General features: G+C 48.0%; 1 protein-coding gene across 6 annotated transcripts in view; it reads left to right on the top strand.

Moving 5' to 3' along the window:
- Window positions 1-5,137: 5,137 nt before the first annotated feature.
- The window catches only part of FAM168A (family with sequence similarity 168 member A), a 222,317-nt gene continuing 205,248 nt past the window's right edge, over window positions 5,138-22,206 (top strand). The window contains exon 1 of one of the 6 annotated variants that reach the window (XM_053305961.1): window positions 5,138-5,262. The gene's annotated coding sequence lies outside the window, so the exon portion shown is untranslated. Of the gene's footprint in view, window positions 5,263-5,967; window positions 6,441-7,966; window positions 8,115-8,252; window positions 8,306-22,206 lie in introns of those variants that run through there. The other 5 variants (XM_053305959.1, XM_053305964.1, XM_053305963.1 and 2 more) reach the window with 5 other exon arrangements.

The raw sequence follows: 22,206 nt of genomic DNA on the forward strand, positions 1-22,206 counted from the left end.
TGCAAAAAATACCAAAACCAAAAACTTAGTAGAGTGGAAAGGCTTATAGGTGTGGGGTAGAGAAATTAAACAAATAAGAAAGTTTACTTTGGAAAAATAATTGTTCAATTAAAACATTTTTTGGGTTTCTTTACACAGCAAAATCTAGAACACAAAACAGTAACCATAAGAACATACAGGAGCAAAGGAATGGTTGTGGAAACATATCCAACTAGGCTGTCTAAACTGGTCCCTACAGAGTCCTCTGCCGTTGCCTTCTTCTCATCAACTGGCTTGCTGTGCAGTCTCTTATCCTGGTCACAGACAGTACAGGCCTGGGCTTGAATCCAGCCTTGTTCTTCTTGTGATTTCAGCTCCTGCTACAGCTACAGCACTGATTCTCTCAGCCTGTGCTAGCAATTCTTCAGCTCTGATTTTCCAACTGTGTCTTTAGAGAGTCTTTCCTTCTCTCTTCCAAACTGCACCCTGACTTTTTCCAGGACTCTAACTTCTTCCAGGACTCTCTTAAAAACCCTCTCTGTATATACACCCTGGAAAGAAGTGCCAACACTTCTTCTGCCCCAACAGTTTTTCAAACAACCCAATTAGAACAATTCAAAGTTCCCTCCCTTTTGCAAAATTTATTTTCCTTCCAGAACCGAACTGTCAACTGATATTCTAAATTTAATTAATTAATTAATCAATTAATTAATTGTGGGGGGGAAATAAAAGAAAAACTCGCAGGCATGAACTTTTGAGCCTGCCAGATTTGTCACACTTAGGGAGCTTGCAAATATATGAACATAGAAATCCTGTTTACAGTAATGCAGAGGTTTGTGCCTCTTTCCTTCACACCCCTAAATACCCGTTGCAGGGGAAATACATCATCTCTTGCCTTGCCTGTGGGCTTCCCAGAGGCATCTGGTGGGCCACATAGGGAAGCAGGATGCTGGACTAGATGGTGTTGAGGTGAGGCTCTTTCAAAATAAGGGGTCCAAACCCACCAGGAACTTAATTTATCCTCTTCAGTGCCTCTTATTTTGGAATAAAAACCCTGTCAATACCATAACAGTATTTGGCTATAGTTTAGACCGATTATAGGAATGGGCTCTTTTATTCTTTTCTACATAGCCTAGGGAGCAAGAGGTTGCTGGTTTGAATCATCACGGGTATGTCTCCCAGACTATGGGAAACACCTATATTGGGCAGCAATTATATAGGAAGATGCTAGAAGGCATAATCTCATACCTGTGTGGGAGATGGCAATGGAAAACCCCTCCTGTATTCTACCAAAGAAAATCACAGGGCTCTTTGGGCGCCAGGAGTCGACACCAACTCGACGGCACAACTTTACATAGCTTTTATTGTCTTAACAAAATCCAGTACAAACATTACACTGCAGGTGAAACTCGGAAAATTAGAATATCGTGCAAAAGTCCATTAATTTCAGTAATGCAGATTAAAAGGTGAAACTGATATATGATAGGCGCATTACATGCAAAGCGAGATAAGTCAAGCCTTAATTTGTTATAATTGTGATTATCATGGCGTACAGCTCATGAAAACCCCAAATCCACAATCCCAGAAAATTAGAATATTACATGGAACCAAGAAGACAAGGATTGTAGAATAGAACAATATCGGACCTATAAAAAGTATACAGTGTACTGTGCTTGATTGGCCAGCAAACTCGCCTGACCTGAACCCCATAGAGAATCTATGGGGCATTGCCAAGAGAAGGATGAGAGACATGAGACCAAACAATGCAGAATTGCTGAAGGCCGCTAATGAAGCATCCTGGTCTTCCATAATACCTCATCAGTGCCCCAGGCTGATAGCATCCATGCCACGCCGCATTGAGGCAGTAATTGCTGCAAAAGGGGCCCAAACCAAGTACTGAATACATATGCATGCTTATACTTTTCAGAGGTCCGATATTGTTCTATTCTTCAATCCTTGTCTTATTGGTTCCATGTAATATTCTAATTTTCTGGGATTGTGGATTTGGGGTTTTCATGAGCTGTACGCCATGATAATCACAATTATAACAAATTAAGGCTTGACTTATCTCGCTTTGCATGTAATGCGTCTATCTCATATATCAGTTTCACCTTTTAATTTGCATTACTGAAATTAATGGACTTTTGCACGATATTCTAATTTTCCGAGTTTCACCTGTACTAGGTTTGATAAAAATAGACTCTTCATGGAAGAGACAAACAAATTTACATTGAAAAAGGCTTGCATATAAAGGATTACTAGCCATTACAAAAAGATTTGCATTAAAAAAATACATTGATGAAATAATCAGTAATCAATCAAGGCTTTAAAAACTCTCTCTCTCTCTCTCTCTCTCTCTCTCTCTCTCTCTCTCTCTCCAGCCTTAAAAGTCTAGCTCTAGAATGCATAAAAAGTTGCTCTTAAAATATCCTGGTATAGAGTATCCTGGTATTGTAGAAACATTTCGAATCTTCAAAAAACACGGGCTCTATCTTGTTTCTATAAAAGTAACTTTTAAAAGTTTAAAAATTCATTAGACAGCACAGCCCTAGGGCTGGGTGTTTAAAACAGTGGTCAGCTCATGATTTAGATTTCTTCTGGCTTCTCCTCTACGGGAATTCTCGTAGCGAGCTACATCAGGGCTCCTGCTTGCTAACAAGAGGACAATCAGATGACCTCGAGGGACCCTCCCTGGTGCACCGCTGAGTCCTACCAACCCCCAGGTCCAGCTCTGGCACAAAGAGTGGGGAGACAGGCTGCTTCTGGTGGCAGGTGGTGGGCCAGTTTTCAGGGGCAGCCTGGTAGCACACCCACCAGCACCCCCTTCCCACAAAGACAGCTGCGGAGGATGTTGGAGATGAACTTTCAGTGCATTGACCTTTTGCACCAACTGTCCTAATGACCACTAGGGGCATTGGGTGTAGAGACAGTGAGTCAGGGTCTCCTTTACCTGTCCCTACTCTATGACCCCCGAACTGACTCTGCAGCACTTCCTGTGCTGAGTCACAATCCTTCCTTTCCTCCTAGAGAGCAGATGGAAACATCTCTCTCTCTCTCCTTGCCTATCCACTATGTAGTCTTTTAGATTAGAGATAGGTCTTTCCTATCTAAGTGTATTTAACCAATAAATGTTTAGTGTTTAGTCACACAAGGATCTCCATGTGTTTTCTCTAAACAGCTGCAATATCCAAACCATCCTCTGCTACCTACTCTGTCACTGGAGTGTGTGCTCATTCCTTAGTGCTCTGCTGTTTTACCTATTGTGGGTAAAAATCAACAACCTCTAACAGAGGAAAGCAGTCGAAGTGGCACACCATCCATGCTGCTTTTCCTCTTCCCTCCCCAATAGGGAAGGAAGGAAGGAAGGAAGGAAGGAAGGAAGGGGGAGAGATTCGAGTCAGAGGAAGGATGGAGCGGAGAGCGGGATTTTAATGGGGGGGGGAAGAGGGGGTGCCCTTTGGAAATTGCTCTGGGCACAAATTCGTCTAGTTTAGCTGCTATACAAATAATCACAATCTTGTGGTGGATCCAGTGTATACACATCTGCACCCACGCTTCCTGAAAGCTGAGGAAGGATGAATAATTGCATCTCGAACCTGTCCTTCCTCCAAGGAACTTGAGCTGGGAAACCTTCTTTCTCTCCCACCCATTTGATCCTCACAACTACCCTGTGAGGAAGGAATGACCCAAGATAACTCAGTGAACTTCATGACTGAGTACAAGACCTGATTTGAGTCTCCCCAGTCCATTCACTGCTCTAACCACTATGCCACATTTGCTCTGCAAAAATTCACTCCAGATGAAGTGGTGTGTGTGTGAAGAGTCACTCAATTCTAAGCACTCGTCCATCGTAATGTTGGACTTCCATATGGACATACTCATCTTTAGTCTGTGGTCCTGTAGGCACTATAAAGTAACAGGCGTCCCCCATATTTCTTGGTATCTCTGCTGAGTGTGTGTTTGTTCCAGCTTGTGTTAGATATAAATCTACGCATTGCCAGTTATTGCTAAGGCACCTGCCTAGTCCTGGCTCAGCTGTGTTCCCTCTATCAGGGATTCCCAGATGTTGTTGACTACAACTCCAATAACCCCCAGGCAAAAGCCATTGCAGCTGGGGATGATGGGAGTTGTAGTCAACCACATTTGGGAATCCCTGATAGAGGGAAAACTCAGGGGCATAGCTAGAGGGGAGGGGGCCGTGTTCACAGGTCTCCCCAGCGGCCCCTCGGAGTGAGGGAGATCATGAAGAAAATAAGGAGGGATGGAGCTGGGGGGGGCCCCTTAGGAGCTTGGGGGCCCAGGTTCTTTGAACCCATCCGCTCAATTATAGCTACGCCCCTGGGCAGCAGGGAAATGGCTTGACTAGCAAGCCAGAGGTTGCCGGTTCGAATCCCTGCTGGTATGCTTCCCAGACTATGGGAAACACCTCTATCGGGCAGCAGCGATACAGGAAGGTGCTGAAAAAGGCATCATCTCACACTGTGCAGGAGATGGCAATGGTCAACCCCTCCTGTATTCTACAAGAGGCAACCACGGGGCTCTGTGGTCGCCAGGAGTCGACACCGACTTGTCGGCACCCTTTACCTTTAACCCGGGAACACTGGCTGCTGCCCACAAGCGGCTCCTGCACAGCCCACCCCTCACCCATCACTTGCCCTTCCTGGCACCCCCACCCCCCTCCAGCCGCAGGAGTCACCAGCCGCCACTGCTCTCTCTGCAGCGATATTATCTGCCAGTGGGTGATGGCACCTCATGCATCGGAGGGGGTGGGTTCTGGTCTGCAGAAGCGGATGCCACACTACACAACACCGGCCAGTTTTTCACATGCCGGAAGCCTCTTTCTCCTTTCTGCTGCAACTCATTAACAAGGGGCTGCTGCAGCTCCGCTGGAATCCGGCGCCCTTCGCGGCTGCTCGTTGCTGCCCCCTAGAGCTGTGACAAATCCAGGCTTGGGACTACAGTTCCCAGAATGATGGGAAGGAGAAGAAGAGGGAAGAAAGAGGATCCCTACAATTCCCAGCATACTGAGCGTTTTCTTCACTGGTGTTTTTTTTTTTTTTTAAGTGCAACTACATCTCCCAGCAGGCTGAGCTCGTGCAAGGGGCTTGTAAACACGTGGGCTGCTTTTCGCAAGGCAAATTGGAGGAGAGCGGAGCGCTGGCCTGTTTCTAGCTTGTGTATGATGCAGCCGCCTCTCTCTGTGCCGCTCATGTTTCTAAGGCATTGTAGCCTCTTGCTCGATCATAACCCAGAGGTTTGCCGTTCCCGTGATCATCCTGACCGGTACCCTGTCTTTTACCTACATCTTCTTTAAAGCGTGTGCGCGCCCACATTGGACAGGCACACTTTGCAGTGCTCCAGTGACTGCCCCGGCAGGTGGAGAGCCTCTCCTTCCCAGTAGCATTTTTGCACTGCCTTTAAAAAATGTCGTTGGGTTTTAACCTGCTGGGGGACGTTTTTTGGCTGAAAAGAAATAGAGACATAAAACCCCGCAATGTTTTACAGTGTAACCAAGTCTGCGATCGATGCATAATTACTTGAGAGTAAACCTTACTGAATTGTAGAACTTCCTAAACGTGCCTAGACTTGATTGCACACCGCCATAAAGTATTTGTTTTTTGTTCCTGTCGCTACCGGACTACCGTGTACTTGGGACCGATTTAGCTCAGGGGTGTGCAAACTGCGCCTCTCCCGCTGTTTCTGGACTACGACTCCCATCATCCACAAATCGGGGCTGGGGGTGACGGGAACTGTAGGCCAACAACAGCGGGAGAGGGGCAGGCTGCCCACCCCGACGTCTAAAAGGGTATCCCGACTACAGCTCCCAGGATGCATTGCCTCCCCCCCCCGCAAAGCTCCTCCCGTCCAGAAAGGGGATGTGGTGGTGGGTGAGGAGCGGGAGGGCGTGTGGGGGCTGCGGATGAGACTCCAACTCCCAAGGCGCCCTGCGGGAGGTGCCAGTCCGACTAGGCTGTGGCGGGGCCGCGCGGCGCGCTGGGAGCTGTAGTCCTGGCGCGGGAGCTCCAACGGTGCGCACCGCTGCTGGCTGGGGGTGGTCTGGGCGGCACGCTCCCCTGCACCTCCTCCGCCCCAGGCACCCTGCCTGCCTGCCTGCCTGCCTCACAAAGCCCCGGTGGCTGCTGCTCCTGAGGCTGCTTCCCTCCTCCTCCTCCTCCTCCTCCTCCACCTCTTCTTCCTCCTGCGCCCCGTCCCTCCTCCTCCTCCTCCCCCCTCTCCCTCCTCCCCTCCTCCGCGGCCCGTCCCTCCCCCACTGGCTGCTTCGGCTCCTGCGGGTTGCTGCTTGTGCGAGTGAGGGGAGGCTGGAGCCCGAGGAACGGCAGCAGCGGCGGCGGCGCAGGAGAAGGCGACCGGGCGGAGGCGGCGGAGGGCGACCACGAGCAGGGCGACCACCCCCAGCAGGCGGGAGCCGGAGCCGCTGCCGACGCGGAGGAGAACCGCAGGTGGGGGAGGGGACCTCGGAGTCCGGGAGAGGGGGGTCCTGGAAAAAAAAGGGGGGGGGCGTCGTTGACGACAGGAGGGTCCACTTGTCCTTCCCCAGTTCTTCTTGTGGGGAGAATTGGGGCATGCAGCCCCTACGCACCTTCTGCCTAGGCAGCCCCCCCAGTTGGCATGCAGCCCCCCGCACAGCAGCCCCCCCAGTTGGCATGCAGCCCCCTGCACAGCAGCCCCCCCAAGTTGGCATGCAGCCCCCTGCACAGCAGCCCCCCCAGTTGGCATGCAGCCCCCTGCACAGCAGCCCCCCCAGTTGGCATGCAGCCCCCTGCACAGCAGCCCCCCAAGTTGACATGCAGCCCCCCGCACAGCAGCCCCCCAGTTGACATGAAGCCCCCCGTACAGCAGCCACCCAAGTTGGCATGCAGCCCCCCTGTACAGCAGCCCCCCCAGTTGGCATGCAGCCCCCCGCACAGCAGCCCCCCCAGTTGACATGCAGCCCCCTGCACAGCAGCCCCCCAAGTTGGCATGCAGCCCCCTGCACAGCAGCCCCCCCAAGTTGGCATGCAGCCCCCCGCACAGCAGCCCCCCAAGTTGGCATGCAGCCCCCCCGCACAGCAGCCCCCCCAAGTTGGCATGCAGCCCCCCCGCACAGCAGCCCCCCCAAGTTGGCATGCAGCCCCCCCGCACAGCAGCCCCCCCAAGTTGGCATGCAGCCCCCCCGCACAGCAGCCCCCCCAAGTTGGCATGCAGCCTCCCCGCACAGCAGCCCCCCAGTTGGCATGCAGCCCCCCCACACAGCAGCCCCCCAAGTTGGCATGCAGCCCCCTGAACAGCAGCCCCCCAAGTTGGCATGCAGCCTCCCCGCACAGCAGCCCCCCAGTTGGCATGCAGCCCCCCCACACAGCAGCCCCCCAGTTGGCATGCAGCCCCCCAGTTAGCATGCAGCCCCCCCAAGTTGGCATGCAGCCCCCCCACAGCAGCCCCCCCAGTTGGCATGCAGCCCCTACGCACAGCAGAACCCCCAGCCCCTCAATACTGCCAGTCGCAGGTGCTGTGTGTGTTGGTTGTGTCCGGGCCAGGGCAGCTTTGCAGGGGGTGGGGGGGGTGATGGTGTGGCCGAACAAGGGTTTTGGCACAGCAGCGTTGTGGGCCCCGAGTGCTCCCATGTGGCGGGGGAGGGGAAGGGGGGACGGCCTGGTGTGTGTTGTGACTCCAGACGTGCCCCTGAGGTGGTGGGCTTGGGAGACAGGCGCAGGGCTGGGGCTGGACGGGCAGGGGGCGGCTGGCCTCCTGTGGGGCGTGCGGGCAGGGGAGATGCATTGGCATCTCTGAGGTGGGGCTGTTGTGGGCTGTGGCAAAGGCAGGAGGGCCTAATGGGTTCGCAGGGGGCTGGTGAGGATTGGGCTGAGCGTGGAGGAGGGTGCTAGTCCTGGGGATGGAGAGTGGGTGGGGCAGAGCGCGCGGGCCTCAGTGGGGCCCATGGGCTTGGCAGAGGCTGGCGCTGTGTGCCTGTGGAGAGGGATGGAGGCTCCTGGCGTGTGGGCTTGCCACAGAGCAGCGCTTGCTCAGCATGGCCGTGTCGTCGCCGCGTTGGGCGCTGGCATTTGGTCTCTGCAGGGGGCATGAGAAGCAGCTTGTGGTTGGGGGCAGAGCGGTGTGACTGCCCAGATCTGACGCTGGTGCGTGGCCATTTGGGACTGGTGCAGGGCATGGTGTGTGGAAGACGGGAAGGGGCATGGGCACAGCAGCTGTGGCATCGGCGTGGGGTGCTCTTACGGCAGCCGAGGGAAAGCGTGGGCAGGGAGCACTGCTAGGGAGGCGGCACAGACGCTGGGCTTGCAGTGGGGAGATGTGCAGAGGCACTCGGAGGGTAAGGATACGGACGGGATGGCTTCGGCAGGCTTGTGTCGCTGTCATTGATTGAAAACAAGATGCTCGTGCCACGAGTCACCCAGAGGGGCATAGAAGTAGCTGATCTGGGATAGAGCGAGTGGGCACAGGGGGCCGAGCCGATGGAAATGGCCTAGGGCATCTCTTTTTTTTTTTTAAGGCATGTGGAGGGATAGTCCAGGGCAACTGTGTGATGGCAGTCATGGATGCTGCAGAGTGCTTGCTTGGGAATCGGCAGAGGAGACCCAAGAGTTCATGGCTCGGCGAACTCAGCTGCTGAGACCGGCAAGCTGTAGGGTGGTGGGGTGTGTGTGTGTCTGTGTGTGTGTGTGGGGGGGGATGCTGGCACAGGAAGTATTGAGGGGATGCTGGCAGGATACGATGGGGGATCTTCACAGCGACACTGGTGTAGCTACAAAGGATGTCGCACAGAAATGTTTGCCACTGGGCTGTCATTGGGGGAATGAAAGCTGATCGATAGCTCAGGTCCGTGGGCAAGTTGTGTTTGCTGCCTTCATGAAGCAAGTATTAAAGGTGTTGCCAAGAAGCCAGGGGAGGGGCTGGCTGCAGGTTGCTGTGTAGCCTGCTCACGAGACAGCTGACAGGCCTGAGAGGTGGCGAGAGCCTCTTGGTGCGAGGGGGAACTGGGATGAGTTTCTTTTGAAAACCTAAATGCCTCCTGGAGGGACGTTTGAGCAGCAAAGGGAGAACATTTCAGGAAGACACTGAGAATAGTGGCCTTTATGGAGAACTCGGCAGAGGCTGAGCAGAAGGGAGCAAAATACCAACCTCGGAGGGTTTGTGAAAAGGAGGAAGTAAAGGGTGCAAAGTCAGCTGGATGGGTGGTGGAAGTGATATGTGGGGGCACTGGAATAGCAAGTCGGGGCTTGACAAACCCCAGGCACCAGGAAGCCATGGCACCTAGAAACCAAACTATGGTGCCCAGGCTAGGATATTCAGAGGTGGAGTTATTTAATAAAATCTTTATTTGTCCCAGGCAGCCATGTTACGTTGGTCACTTGTGAAGGGAATGAAGAGGTCTGTTTACCCTCCCCTTCCGCCATGTCCATCACATATTGTCAGGTATCCACTGTCTGGCTTCTCAGTTTTGGGGCTGGCTCTTTCGTCAGAAAATTTGTCAAGGCCTGTCGTAAGTGTGATGTGTCCTCACTGGAGCTCCTCTAGTAGCAGTTTGCGGAGATGAAATGTGGTTCACCTTAAGTGCCATGCATGTTGTTGTATGCAGAATGCTGGCTTATACTCATTTGGTGAGAAGGCTCGTTGAAAGTGTCGACTCAATGTGCGGCAGCTGTGAAAAAGGCCAATTCCATGCTAGGGATCATTAGGAAGGGGACTGAAAATAAAACAGCTAATATTATAATGCCCTTATACAAAACTATGGTGTGACCACACTTGGAGTACTGCGTACAATTCTGGTCACTGTATCTTAAGAAGGACATTGTAGAACTGGAAAAGGTGCAGAAGAGGGCAACCAAGGTGATCAGGGGCCTAGAACACCTTTCTTATGAGGCAAGGCTACAACATCTGGGGCTATTTAGTTTAGAAAAAAGACAACTGTGGGGAGACATGATAGAGGTCTATAAAACCATGCATGGTGTGGAGAAAGTGGACAGAGAGAAATTCTTCTCCCTCTTGCGTAACACTAGAACCAGGGGTCACCCCATGAAATTGATTGCCAGGAAATTTAGGACCAACAAACGGAAGTACTTTTTCACACAACACATAATCAACTTGTGGAATTCACTGCCACAAGATGTGGTGACAGCCAACAACCTGGATGGCTTTAAGAGGGGTTTGGATAACTTCATGGAGGAGAGGTCTATCAAGGGCTACTAGTCGGAGGGCTATAGGCCCCCTCCAGCCTCAGAGGCAGGATGCCTCTGAGTACCAGTTGCAGGGGGGTAACAGTAGGAGGGAGGGCATGGCCTCAGCTCTTGCTTGTGGGCTCCCCAGAGGCATCTGGTGGGCCACTGTGTGGAACAGGATGCTGGGCTAGATGGGCCTCCTTGGGCCTGATCCAGCAGGGCTGTTCCTATGTTATGTTCTTATGTTTATGACTTTGAGGAGTGAGAGGGCTTACGTAGAGCCACATGAACCAGAAGCTGCTGTTGAGATGCTCTGGGAGTTAGGCACACATCTCAAATGGAAGAACTGCACATCTAGCGTGAGCGTGGGTGAGGTGCACTAGAATCTTTGGTGCTTTTCTGCCTCTCCTGCTTTCCTTTGGGTGCTAGAAGGGGATCTTAAGTGCAGGAATACTTACTTGGTTGGTGCTCTATGTTTCTTGCCGGCTAAATATGATAAACCTTTGCAGTGTGATCCAAGGCTAGCATAATAAAGGCAGCTCTTTGATGCAACTCCAGGGTTGAGAAGGAGGATTATTTTTAGAGGGAGTGGGGGGATTCTTCTTTTCTGCAACAAAATGTTTTTGTTCCCTGAGTTGCTTTGGATACTGTATGAATAGCAGAGAATGTGGCTTATAAATACAACAACAGTCTTGGGATGTTTGCTTAAAACGAAGCAGGGGCTGTGCTTATATTTACTGGAAGACTGCAAATGGAGTGGTGTTGTGTAACTTCAGGTGGTGGGGAAGGAGTGAGTTGTTTGTCTTCTCCCTTCACTCCCTCCCTCCCTCCCTCTCATATATATCGTGTGGGAATTCAGGATTTGATGTGATTGAAGATGTCACCATGCAGCATCCATGGCCTGAAAGCAGAGAGATTGCAGGGTTGAGAGATGTACGGCTGCATTCATTTTCTATCATGAATACAGGCTGGAGTGGGTATAAAGGTCCCCCCCCCCGCCAGTTTAAAAAGATTGCTTTAAGAGTTCATTTATTGGGACTACTATTATAAGGGCAATTAAGTTTATCATTATATTGTGGATTAATAGCGTCAAGGAGAAAGTGGTCCTGGGTTCATTCTCCTGCGTAAACATAGAGGAGCCATGAAATATGGCAACACAGTAACTATTCATTGTTGAAAGGTTTTGCTGCTCTGGCTGTTTCTCCCCCACCCCTGCTCTGTTGTGTGATAAGCATTCAGGTTATAGCTTGTATTTCCTGTTGATTGAATTTCATCTAGAAGGAATTCAGTTTGTGCTGGAAACTGTCAAATGTGGAAAAATGAGCAGGTTGAAATTCCCCCCCTCTGCTCTCTCCAGACAAAGACATGTTTTTGTTAACCATGGTGGGGTGGGGGGAGAGAGGCAATTTGTTCCATTTATGTTTTAATCAAAATATGGTTTCGGATGCAGGAGAGTGTTTGTTCTTGCTGAGAAGTTGTGATGAAGTAAGGCAGAGCATTTTTTCAAGGAATGAAGATGATGGAAGCATCTTGAGGGAAACATTTTGCTGGGCTTGATTGAATCAACGGTGTTATTTGGTGAAATGTTAACTGTGAAGAAGCTGCTAATTGGAGACCAGTCTGAATGGAGGCCAAGGGGAGTGTAATGAGATCAGGCATGACTGTCAGACCAGAAACCATTCTGCCACTAAAACAAATCTTATTCATCTTAATTTTTTGGGAAACTTTTGTAAATTTTGCTTGAGTAATTTGAAAGTTTTACTTTGCTGGTTGCATATTACCTACTTTCAGGTTTTGAAATGTATGGATTTCAGTTACTTATAGTTACATAATGAAATTGCATTTAATATTGGTGTACAGTTTCTAAAAGGTTTTATCAGCATAATTTTGTTTCAGTTCTTCTTTTGCCTCCCAAATTATCTATCTATCTGTCTGTAAAATGTGCCATCAAGTCGATTTTGACTTCTGGTGCCCACAGAGTGGTTTTCTTTGGTAGAATACAGGAGGGGTTTACATAGGACATAGGAAGCTGCCATATACTGAGTCAGACCATTGATCTATCTAACTCAGTATTGTTTACACAGACTGGCAGCGACTTCTCCAACTTTGCAGGCAGGAATCTCTCTCAGCCCTATCGTGTTGGTTCAATAAAAAAATCTTGTCCTATAAAAAAAAAATCTTGTCCTATCTTGGAGAAGCCAGGGAGGGAACTTGGAACCTAGATGCTCGTATCATTGCCTCCTCCTGTGCAGTATGAGATGATGCCTTTCAGCATCTTCCTATATTGTTGCCCGATATAGTACCAGCAGGGATTCAAACCGGCAACCATCTGCTAAACCCACCTCCAACTTTATGAATCAAAGTCACTCCGTTGGATGGGCACTCCAGTGCTGTACATAGTTATTTGGATTATCAACTCCTATTGGAATTGATAGAAGTTATGATATCATGACTAGGAACTAGTCCCTTCTAGTTCTTGAAACCTGCTGTTTTCACAGTTCCTCCTCTAAGCTTTTAACTGGTTTTTGTGTGTGTTGTGGGAGCTGCTGGTTCCTTTTTATTGCTGTTGGTTGTTTAATGTTATGTGTTTTTCTCTGTGCTTTTTTGTACTTATATGTGTGGGTGCTTTTAATTATCTTTGTAAGCTGCCTGGTGAGGCCTGTGACCTGAAAGGCCAGATATCAAACAACTTAAATAAACTTTCAGAGGTCAGGCTCTGGTTGCCTGTGTGAGACTCCAAGGAGTTCCCATAGGTTGGACTGTGAAACAGTTCGGACATCTGGAACAGTGCGTTTCAAACTTCTTTTCTTGTAACCCAGTTGAAGGTAATCTCAACAGAGCTCTATAAGGAAAGCAGAATCTCAACAGAGCTCTATAGGGAAAGCAGTTGAAAGAAATATCCCACCCTGTGAGCCCCATGCATACTGTGTGCTATCCTCACTGTCCTTGGGGTAGTAAGGGGCTTTGCTTCCCATAAAGAAGCCCTCACACTTGACCTGCACAGTACTGTATAATGACTGTACTGTTAGCAGCCACCTCTGCATGGTATCTGTGCAAAGATGCAGATTATTTGGTGCTGCTGAATTGGAGGCCTACTGTTTGTCCCTCATTTCTCGATGGAAACAATGAGTTTCAATCTGCTTGGCTTTTCTTTAGGTAAAGTGTGCTGTCGAGTCGGTGTCAACTCCTGGCGATCACAGAGCCCTGTGGTTTTCTTTTGGTAGAATACAGGAGGGGTTTGTCATTGCCTCCTCCCACACAGAATGAGATGATGCCTTTCAGCATCTTTCTGTATTGCTGCTGCTCGATATAGTAGCCGTGGGGATTTGAACTGGCAACCTTCTGCTTGTTAGTTAAGCATTTCCCCACTGTGCCACTTAAGGTGACCCTTGGCTTTTCATTACTTGGTGATCAATGGCCTTTTTGGTGGTTGCACCCACTGTTCCCTCTAACAGGGATTCCCAGATGATGATGATGATGATGTTGTTGCATTTTATATCCTGCTCTTCCTCCAAGGAGCCCAGAGCGGTGTACTACATACTTGAGTTTCTCTTTCACAACAACCCTGTGAAGTAGGTTAGGCTGAGAGAGAAGTGACTGGCCCAGAGTGACCCAGCAAGTCTCATGGCTGAATGGAGATTTGAACTCGGGTCTCCCCAGTCCTAGTCCAGCATTCTAACCACTATACCACAAAGCCATTGCAGCTGGGGATCCTGGGAGTTGTAGTCAACAACATCTGGGAATCCCTGTGGTTGCACCCCATTTATGGAACAGCCTCCCCAGTGAGGTTCACCTGGCATCATAACTTTGTTCTATGTCAGGTAAAGACCTTTCTATTCACTCAGGCTTTTTAAATTAGATTTTAAAATTGATTTTAAATTGTTTTGTTCTGTATTTTGTATTTTTTGCCTACTTCCCAGTAGACTTATAAAATAAAATGGATGTCCATGCAAGTGTGTATACCAAATCTGCTACAGGTGTAGGGATAGCTCAGGGGCATAGTTTGTAATGATCCCATCCACCCTGATTCAAGATGGCAGACATGTGAATGTTTGAGGTGCAAATGTGAACCGATTTGGACCGAATTTGGTACAGTTGTAGGGACATCTCAAATGCATCGTTTGTGATGATGTCATCCACCCCAGTTCAAGATGGCGGATGCATAAACATTTGAGGCACAAGTGGGCTAACTTGTGAACTGCCTAACAGATTTAGCCCAGTTGTAGGGATAGTTCTTACTAGAACAACGTGTGGGTTGGGGTGGGTGGGTTATGTGTGTGTTGATTTCATGCGTTATGTGTTTTTATTTGATGTTTTAATGCTGTGTTGTGAGCTGCCCAGAGAATAATTTGTTATGGACCTCTGATAAGCCTATTGCTGTAGGATTTTCCCTGGCCATGATCCTGCATGTTCTGGCTTACTCTGACAATTATTTTGTCAGAATATATAAATTTAGGAGGTTGTACCTGTCACAAAGCGTGTATATAAACATGAGTCAAAACCATGGAGGAATTTTTGTTACTTGAAATACCTGATGATCTTGATGAGGCTCTCATATAATAAACAGGAGTCAATGCCATTTGGACCTTGTATTCAATCCCCCCACCCCCCCATAATGGAGCAAAACAGAGTAGAAGGTGAGATGAATGTTATGTTTATAATTAGTTCTTAATTTTTAAGAAATATTGCTTGAGAATAGTACGAATGTTAAATCTGGAGAATGATGAACTTCTTATATGAAATATCTTTTTGATTATGCTTTCTTGAAGCTGGATAATGCAAATGTCAATTTTGTTGTTCAAATGTTGTGCCAGTTATAAAATTTGAGCATTAATTTAAGAATACCAAAAGAAATTAACTGTCTATAATGAAGATTTTATTTATTTATTCATTATATCTGTACACTGCCCAAACTTCCATCCCTGGGCGGTTTACAGCAACATCGATATTATTAATTTTCCTGGGTGCGCCTTAGAATGTGCGTCCCAGCACCCAGCTGATTGGCTGAGTGACGGAGGCACCTGATTGGCTGAGGCACACCCAGGAGGATTGGTTGCCGCAGCGGTGGTGGGCCTTGTCGCGGAGACAGGCGGCGGCAGGCCCGGCCCGGCCGCGGAGGCCAGGCGGCGGTGGGCCCGGCCGCAGGAGTTGGGCGGAAGGAGGAGGGAGGGCAAGAAAGTGGGGCGAGAGGGAGGGGAGAAAAGCCGGCCCCAAAGAGCGCACAGATGCTCTGTGCAGGTCAGCTAGTAAACAAATTAAAGCAGAAATTGAAACCTTAAAACAATTTAAAACCACAAGTCTAGTTAGAAAGCTTGGGTGAATAAATGTGTCTTTAGCAACTCTTTTAAAGTTGTCAGAGAAGGGAAGGTTCTTATTTCAACAGGGAGGGCATTCCAGAGTCTCGGGGCAGCAACAGAAAAGACTCTGTAGATGAGCCGGTGCCAACTGTAGACTAAACTCTCCAGATGATCTCAATAGGCGATGGGGCTCATGGTGAAGACATTTAAGATAATTTTGGAGAATGCCCTATTTAGGTTATAACCAGCACCTAGTATTTTGCCCAGAAACCTATTGGCAGCCAGTATAGCTCTTTCAACACAGGAGTAATATGGTCTCTCCAAGATGACCCAGAGACCAACCTGGCTGCCGCATTGTATACCAACTGCAGTTTCTGGACTACGTACAAAGGCAGTCCCACATAGAAGGCATTGCAGCAGTCAAGTCTGGAGGTGACCAACATATGTACCACTGTTCTGAGTCCGTTTATCTCAAAAAATGGACACGGCTGGAATATCAGCCAAAGCTGATAGAAAGCCCCTCTGGCCATTGCCGCAACCTGAGATACCAGGAAGAGATTTGGATCCAGAAGCAGTCCCAGACTGCATAAGGTAAAGCATGCCATCAAGTTGATTTGGCAATCACAGATCCCTGTGGTTGTCTTTGGTAGAATACAAGAGGGATTGACCATTGCCTCCTCCCGTGCAGTATGAGATGATGCCTTTCAGCATCTTCCTATATCGCTGCTGCTCGATATAGAACATACCAGTGGGGATTCGAACCGGCAACCTCTGGCTTTCTAGTCAAGCATTTTGCCCGCTGAGCCGTTTAAGGTGGCTAACGTACCTGTTCCTTTTGTGGAAGTGTGACCACATTTAGAGCAGACAGCTCAAAATAGTCTCCTGATTTCCGACCCTGCACAATAAGTATTTCCATCTTGTTTGGATTCAGTCTCAGTTTGTTATCCCTCATCTAGCCCATCACTGCCTCTAGGCAGGCATTAGGGAGGTTATGCCCTCTCCTGATGATGTTGACATGGAGAAATAGATTTGGGTGTCGTCAGCATACTGATAACACTCTGCACCAAACCTCCTGACGATCTCTTCCAAATACAAAGGTACTTTGTGAAATACTTAACAGTTGACGTGTAAGAGAAAAGATGACGGCCCTCTCTGTGTCTGTCCAGCAATGAAAAATCAAAATGAAAAATAATCACAGTGTTCCAAGAGCACAAAACATCTTAGGCAACAACCTAGGGTGTTTCAATACATTGCCTCTGCTCTGCAGCCCCACAGTATGTCAGCTCAGAGCATAGCTAAATTTCACCCACTGTAATCGGTCTTGAAAGTGCAGGTAAGCCATAAAATGGCCACAAAGGCAAAGGCACCCTTTTTAGGCAGGCTGAGTGTATACTTCAGCCTAACAATAGTTTCTGACTCATTTTAAAACATGACAATCATGGCTGGATTTTTGATCTTCTTTCACAAAATGCTAGGTGGCTGGAGATGATGATCTCGTTAAAAGGAAAATGCTGCTTTTATGCTTTGCTTTGCAAGCTCTTTGTCTGCCCTTCCGTCCAGTTTATGATCTTCACTTGTTTCCACTTAATGCCTTTCAGACTTGATTATATCTGCTGAAGCTCTTCATTGGAGCCCAGTTCCAGTGCTTGTTTTTGTGTCCCAGTTTCCCCTTTAATTTGGAGATCTTGGCTCTGCCACAGAAGCCTGAGTTACTACAGGAGAGTATTTGGCTGTGTTGGCTGTTGCAGCCGGAGGTGGGCTTGGTTCCATGTTTTGTGCACCCTGAGTAAAAATAGCCCTAACTGAGACTAGCATGATAAGTATGCACAAACTGTTGTGTTGTTTGTACTTCTCGCACCTGTCTCTAGTAGTGGCTCATCCTAACATAAGAACAGCCCTGCTGGATCAGGCCCAAGGAAGCCCATCTAGTCCAACATCCTGTTTCGCACAGTGGCCCACCAGATGCTGCTGGAAGCCACAGACAGGAGTTGAGGGCATGCCCTCTCACCTGCTGTTACTCCCCTGCAACTGGTACTCAGAGGCATCCTGTCTTTGAGGCTGGAGGTGGCCTATAGCCCTCCGACGAATCGCCAATGATAGACCTCTCCTCCATGAAGTGATCCAAACCCCTCTTCAAGCCGTCCAGGTTGTTGGCTGTCACCACATCTTGTGGCAGAGAATTCCACAAGTTGTGATGTGGGAAAGTACTTCCGTTTGTTTGTCCTAAATTTCCTGGCAATCATTTTCATGGGATGTTCTAGTGTTGTTGTTGTTGTTGTTAATAATAATAATTCGATTTCTATACCGCCCTTCCAAAAATGGCTCAGGGCAGTTTACACAGAGAAATAATAAATAAATAAGATGGATCCCTGTCCCCAAAGGGCTCACAGTCTAAAAGAAAAAAGATAGACACCAGCAACAGTCACTGGAGGCACTCTGCTGGAGGTGGATAGGGCCAGTTATTCTCCCCCGCTAAATAAAGAGAATCACCACATTAAAAGGTGCCTCTTTGCCAAGTTAGCAGGGGTATTAAATAAATAAATGAATGAATGAATAGGTAAATAGATAATTCTGGGCTGGTTCAGATTATACAGCTCCTGCCACACATCGTTATGAAGGAGACGTGCCTTATGTGAGTGGGAGAATAATTTCTGTCTCTCCACTTTCTCCACACCAGGCATAATTTTATAGACCTCTGTCATGTCTCCCTGCAGTCGACTTTTTTCTGAACTAAAAAATCCCAGGTGTTGTAGCCTTACCTTATAAGAAAGGTGCTCTAGGCCCCTGATCATCTTGGTTTCCCTCTTCTGCACCTTTCCCAGTTCTACAATGTCCTTTTTTAGATGTGGTAGCCAGAACTGTACGCAGTATTCCAGGTGTGGCCACACCATAGTTTTGTATAAGGACGTTATAATATTAGCAGTTTTATTTCCAATCCCCTTCCTAATGATCCCTTGCATGGAATTGGCCTTTTTCACAGCTGTCACACATTGAGTCAACACTTTCAACGAGCTGTCCACCACGACCCCAAGATCCCTCTCCTGGTCAGTCACCGACAGCTCGGATTCCATCAAAGTATACTTGAAGTTGAGGTTTTTCATCCCAATGTGCGTCACTTTACACTTGCCAACATTGAACCTCATTTGCCATTTTGTTGCCCAGTCACCCAGTTTGGTGAGATGAAGGAGCCAGGGAGGCGCCAAAGGAAGCATCTTGAGTTGCTCCTCTCTCTCCTGCCCTGCCAGAAGGTGGCTCATTCATCAGGTGGAACTGTGGCCCGCCCGCCCACAGGCAGTGCAGGAGCGAGAAGAGGGACCCAAACTGCCTCACTGGGTGCCTGTCTAGCTCCTTAGGGCAAGCCACTACTGCTAGTCTCTGACTGCAGCTTGTGACCTGGTCACGAGTTATTAAAAAGAGATCACCAGATGAGCTTGGAGCAGGCTTGATTCTCAGTGGCTGGGGTCACCACCAGGGCAAGTTTAAGACCTCCCTCATTAGCATCCTTAAACGGTTGCCATTAATTCCTGTTGGGGGAAGCGAAAGTATTGGGGACATGGTTGCAGGGAGGGCATGTCCTGGGTGGCCTGGTCTGGTGTATGTTCTCTGGGCATAGAAAGACTGTGCCAGTATTGCACCGTCATAAGGTCCTTGTAGGATTGAACTCCCTCCCCCACCCACATAATATCTATGTGTGTGCACATACGCCCCCTCCTCAACCACCCTTCATAATAATGGGCATTTTATTAGTACATAATAAAATGAATAAGCATCCCTTTACTTAGATACCTCATTCACATGGCAGCTTGGGGCAATAGCAGGAGATATAGTCTTAAAACTAAATTGAAACTACTAGAGGTGGCAGTCGTGCAGGTGTAGAGTAGAGAAGAGCAGGTGTAGAGTTGGTACTGGCTCCTGAGCTGGCTGGAAACATCCAATCTGGCACAGAAGTACTAAGAACAGAAACCTTCAGATGATTGCTCGTGTCATTGCTCTTACAGCACTGTAGTTTTTAACTGGTGGTATGATAAGAACTTCTAATTCTTTTTCATTTCTTGCAACTCTAAAATCATGCGTTGAGAATGAGACATCATTAATCTGTTCCTATGAATTAAACCCAAACTATGCAGATAGAGGTTGCCAGTTCAAATCTCCTCTGGTATGTTTCCCAGACTATGGCAAACTCCTATATCAGGCAGCAGTGCTATAGGAAGATGCTGAAAGGCATCATCTCATACTGTGCAGGAGGCGGCAATGGTAAACCCCTTCTGTATTCTACCAAAGACAACCACACGGCTCTGTGGTCGCCAGGAGTTGACATCGACTCGAAGACACAGATTACCTCTACCTTTATGCAAATAGCAGGATGCTCGTTAAGACAATATTTTTCACGAAGCTTGGCAGTATGAGGAAGAATGCAAAGTCGGTCAAAGGGAGCTTCTAAGCGACACTCAAATGCAGCCCTGAACCCCAATAGGAAACCAGCGGCTGCAGCACAGGTGTAGATCTTCAGAGCTCCCTCCCCACTTGCCACAAACTGGCTCAGTTCCTTCTAGAAGAGGCGTCCCTACTCTGGCAAAGGCAGCCTCGCATGAATGGCGTCGATTGGGGTCTTTGGTAATATGGGGCCTGGGCCAGATGGCTGGTGGTTGCAGATTGTGATGGGGTAGAACAGCCTGTTGCTCCAGGTGGTAGCATGACCTCTAGTGCTTCTTTTCACTGAGGAGCCAATACACTTCTCAGATGATCACACTAACCTTTATCCTGATGTATGCTGTTGTGCGTCTCCGCCTTTGAATCACTGCAATAACAAAGATGTTCTCGTGTCCTCTAGAGAGCCATGAATAACAAGCCAGTGCATTTAGCAAATGGCAGCTCTTCAATGCCAGAGTGGATCGAGGAGGGTGTCAAGCAGTGTTCCCTCTAACAGGGATTCCCAGATGTTGTGGACTACAACTCCCATAATTTCCAAGCAAAAGCCATTGCAGTTGGGGATTCTGGGAGTTGTAGTCAACAGCATCTGGGAATCCCTGTTAGAGGGAAGACTGGTGTCAAGGACTGGACTGGTGAGGAAAAGGGATTAAAAGTAGGATAAATGAGACACTTCTTGTTTCCAATCTGTCCTAATGAGTCTGTTTTCCAGAAAGAGATTCTGTGGCCTGTGGACACTTTGGTGGGGGGTGGGGGGTGGGGGGATAATCCATGTTCTGATATTTATAGAACTGAAAATTGAAAGCTACATTAAAAAGGTAGCTTGAGAATTTGATTTAATATGGCCCTAGTGTATGAGATATAGAATAATAAACATAGCAGTTGCATTCAAGAACTAGTTTTAGGCGACACTGTCAATTGTTTAAATCTGTGTCCTGCTTTTTAGCCCAAAGAGAGGCCCCTCAAAGTGGCTGGTGAAAATAACAATAAAACACACACATACTATTTACGATACAAAACACTTAAACCAGCATCAAAGTAATTTGAGAGATTGCTGCAGCAGCCATCACAGCAGCACAATAATGCTTCTCTTGTTCATTTGAAACAGCATCCCGTCAAGCTGGAGACTTCTGTTTATAATGTTTGCATCCCTCCTCTTTAGAAGCTCAAGATTTTTCATTCATGACAGAATAAAAAACTTCAGCATAACTATTGACAAATGCTTAATTAGATAATAAACCATAACAACAACAGACAACTAAAGCGTCAAAACCAGCAGTAACACCAATCTCTGGTCCACTGTTTCACAACCAGTGTGCCACACGGATGCACTCTAAGGCAGCTCCAAAAGCTGCATGACAAACGCCCTGCTTTTGAAGCTGACTTGCCCCATAATGCCCAGGAAAGGACCCAGCTGGCTTGCTCCCTTATGCGCCAGGAGTGAGGCGCATCCTATGGGTGCATTATGGGGTGACTCAGCTCCAGCAGGGACATGAGGGGTGGCTACAAATAATGAAAATAAGAATCAAGAGGAAGGGAGCTGGAATAAAAATTGTGTGGGAACTTTGCCACCACACACACAGAGACACGCTTGTTAGAGGCAGTGTACTTATTGTCACAGTAGTTCCAGAATAGTCAAGATGCGGGGTTGTTTCAACATTTCAGCAGCAGCAGCTTCCTCTTGTATCAACTGACATTATAGAATGAGCTACCGGAGGAGTTACCATACTGTACCTCGCTATTTTCATTCAGGAAATTGCTTAAAGCTAATCTGTTTTGGTAGAGAGACTTGACCAATGTTTCCCAACCTTTTCATCCCAAGGTACATTTATGTCACACACACACACACACACACACACACACACACACACACACACCAGTCTTGCCGTTTGCAAGCATTGCTCCTGCACTCTCCCATCATTCACTCACTGATCCCCTGCTAACTGATCAAAGAGGCATGTTTTAAAAGTGGTGATTCACTTTATTTAGCTGGTGGAGAGCAACTGGCCCTGTCCACCCCCAGCACAGCATCCTTCCAGTGGCTCTTGCTGGTTTCTCTCGTGTTTTGTTTTGATTCTGATCCCTTTGGGAAGAGGGAGCCATTTTATTTATGTATTATATCTATGTAAACCTCTTTGAGAACCTTTGTTGAAAAGCAGTATAAAAATATTTGTCATATTTGTATTGCTAGTTGATGTCAGAGGAGCTTATATATTTAGAACTAAAGTACTTAAGGTTTTTCATGTGTTTTTGATTTCTTACGCGGGTTTTGTGGAAATCTGACATGAATTGAAATGCAGTAAACTGAAAAAACATAGTTGCTTCATAAT

This window comes from Hemicordylus capensis, chromosome 3 (genome assembly GCF_027244095.1).
Source record: "Hemicordylus capensis ecotype Gifberg chromosome 3, rHemCap1.1.pri, whole genome shotgun sequence".
Taxonomy (NCBI): Eukaryota; Metazoa; Chordata; class Lepidosauria; order Squamata; family Cordylidae; genus Hemicordylus; species Hemicordylus capensis.